The sequence below is a fragment of the Triticum dicoccoides genome, chromosome 1B (genome assembly GCF_002162155.2).
Source record: "Triticum dicoccoides isolate Atlit2015 ecotype Zavitan chromosome 1B, WEW_v2.0, whole genome shotgun sequence".
Taxonomy (NCBI): Eukaryota; Viridiplantae; Streptophyta; class Magnoliopsida; order Poales; family Poaceae; genus Triticum; species Triticum dicoccoides.
The window spans coordinates 531,780,150-531,783,579 of NC_041381.1; positions in this window are offsets into that span (position 1 = coordinate 531,780,150).

Here is a 3,430-nt window from a genome sequence, read left to right on the forward strand (position 1 = left end):
CGGATGGGCTCGGCGGGCCCGACATGGGCTCACGGTCTGGCGGCGGGGACGGCGCGGTGGCGACACGTGGCGGCATGGGATAGGCGCGGGGCGGCGGTGATTTTCGTCCGGTGAGATCTGGACGTGTCCGGCGGCAGCGAGGGGCTAGGCTAGGGTTTCATCTGAGCGAAAAATCCGGGAGGGGCAGATATTTACAGCTAGGAGGAGGTAGGAGTGTCCAAATGGAGTGCGGTTTTCGACCACGCGATCGTGATCGAATGGCCGAGAGGATGGAGGGGGTTTGTATAACGCCCTCGATGCGGCTATAGCTCCCACGTGTCGAGGCACGACTTAGAGGCATAACCGCATTGAAAGCAATGTCGCAAGTCAGGCAATCATTACAACATCCCATGTAATATATAATAAAAGGGGAAGATAACATAGTTGGCTTACACTCGCCACGTCACATCAGAGTACATAAATAACATCCATCAAACAAACACTCATGGCCCGACTACGGCGCCAACAGAAAAGAACCCAACATGCGACAAGGTCCTGAATCGATAACCCCAACTAGGCACCACTACTGATCATCCGGAAAAGACACGTAGTAACGCTGAGAGTCCTCGTCGAACTCCCACTTGAGCTCGTACTCGTCACCTGGAGCGGAATCACCTGGACCTGCATCTGGAGTTGTAGTATCTGTGAGCCTCAGGGACTCAGCAATCTCACACCCACGCGATCAAAACTATTTAAGCTCATAGGAATGGATAAGGCAAATATGTGTGGGGCTGCAGCAAGCGACTAGCATATGTGGTGGCTAACTTATACGCAAAAGAGAGCGAGAAGAGAAGGCGAAGCACGAGCGAGAAACTAAAGGAACATCCTGCGCAAGCATAACTCCAACACCGTGTCCACTTCCCGGACTCCGCCGAGAAGGGGCCATCACGGTATCACACACGGTTGATTCATTTTAATTAAGTTTAATTCAAGTAATCTACAACCGGACATTAACAAATTCCCATCCGCCCATAACCGCGGGCACGGCTTTCGAAAGATCAATCCTTGCAGGGGAGTCCCAACTTAGCCCATGACAAGCTCTCACGGTCAACGAAGGAATAGACCTCCACCCGGGACACACCGATCAGACTCGGTAACCCGGTACAACAAGACATTTCGACAGGTTAAAACAAGTCCAGCAACACCGCCCGAATGTGCCGACAAATCCCGATAGGAGCTGCACATATCTCTTTCTCAGGGCACACTCAGATGAGACTAGCTACGAGTAAAACCAACCCTCAAGTTTCCCCGAGGTGGCCCCGCAGGCAGCTCAGTTCGGACCAACACTCAGAGGGAGCACTGGCCCAAGGGGGGCTAAAATACGATGACCCTCGGGCTCCGGAAACCCAAGGGAAAAGAGGCTAGGTGGCAAATGGTAAAACCAATGTTGGGCATTGCTGGAAAAGCTTTAATCAAGACGAACTATCAAGGGGTTCCCATTATAGCCCAACCGTGTAAGGGACGCAACAATCCGGGAACATAACACCGATATGACACTTTACCAAGAGTGGAACAAAACACTAGGCGAGAGGCCGAGCCTTCCACCCTTTACCAAGTATATAGATGCATTAAGATAACATAGCAATATAATGATATCCCGACAAGTAAATAAATGTTCCAATAAGGAACGGCTCCAATCTTCACCTGCAACTAACAACGCTATAAGAAGGGCTGAGCAAGGCGGTAACATAGCCAATCAACGGTTTGCTAGGACAAGGTGGGTTAGAGGTTCAACATGGCAATTGGGAGGCTGACAAGCAAAAGGTAGGCATCGTAGCATTGGCAAAGCAAAAGAGCGAGCAAACTAGCATAGCAAAGATAGTAGTGATTTCGAGGGTATGATCATCTTGCCTGCACAGTTGTCAGAGTTGACTGGATCCTCACAAGCGAACTCAACGGGCTCCTCGGTAGCGAACTCGTCTCCCGGCTCTACCCAACAAGACAAACAAGCAACAAGGATACAATCAACCACGGGCAAGACCAAGCAATATGATGAAATGACGATATGCTATGCGGGATGCGATGCGGGATGCAAAATGCAAGATATGACAGGAAATGCATGAACCTGGCATCAACTTGGAAAACCAAGTGTGCCACTGGATAGAGGGGATGAAATCGCTTGAAAACGATATAAAGATCATTGGAATCGGAGTTACGGTTTAGAAATGGCAAGCGTTTTAAGATATGACACCGGTCTGCGATTACAGCAAGTAGGCATCTAAATGCAACGAAATGAACATGCTACGGCCACCAAACATGAAAACAAAATATATGGCAGTGAATTACACAAGATGGTTGACAAAACACTAGCACTGAGCCATAGGCAAATTCATCCATTAAGAGGTTCAAACAAGCATGGCTAAAACGCAAATGCAAAACAGATTTCAGACTTAGTGAAATTAACACTAGTCTGAAATTTCAGATCACGATGCTCTCTTCGGAGCAGCAAAACAACATGATAGAAAACCTGAACATGAAAAGTAAGAACATGGCATGGAGCTACTAAACAAGCTTAATAAAACACCCAAAGTGACCTGGGGCCAAAAGGGTTCACAAAATACTCTACCGAGCTCACGAACATCGCTCGAACACAATCAGTTTTCAGACTTAGTGAAAACTGAGACATGCTGAAATTTAACTCACGAAGGCATGCAAACGAGCTCGATGCACTCACTACGGTGCAAGTCATGGCAAGGAAAGCATATAACCAGCAAGAAGGCACAAAGTGCTAGCTACACATGGCAAGAACGAAGGCATAGCATGCATGGAACACTAACGGTAGCATCGGCAAAACCGCAAACAAGTTGACGATCTGCCCAGATTAACAACGAAGCAAAAGTTGAGCTCGATTGAGTCAACCTAGAGCACTCCACATATGCCAACAAAGACATGGATGGATAGAGCATAACTTAAATATCAAAACTCCCTTACTGATCATCCTCAAAAGAGGCACGGATCGCTAGGAAACAAGCTGGACATATAGCATCATGAACTAAAATATCCCAGACTTAGTGAAAATCACTAAGTCCCTGAAATCTGCATTCTCAGGTACCCTACTTCGCAAGCTTGCACAAGACAACACACACATCCTAAAAGTACATGGGTGGCACCTCTGGAAAGAAGACAAAATGCTTCACAATACATCCCAAAGGGGCACAGGCATATCATGCACGAATTAAACATAGCAAAAATGACAAAAGTGCATGATGAACTAACGGATCTGCAATTTAACTCACGAAGCCTCCTTCTAACAGCATTTTGGGTATCAAGATGACCTCAAATGCAAATGATGCAATGGAATGAAATGATGTACATGTCGAGTCGAAAATTTTGATATATCATATGCCCAAAACGGAGCTACGGTTGCGGAGATACAAGCAGTCAAAGTAGC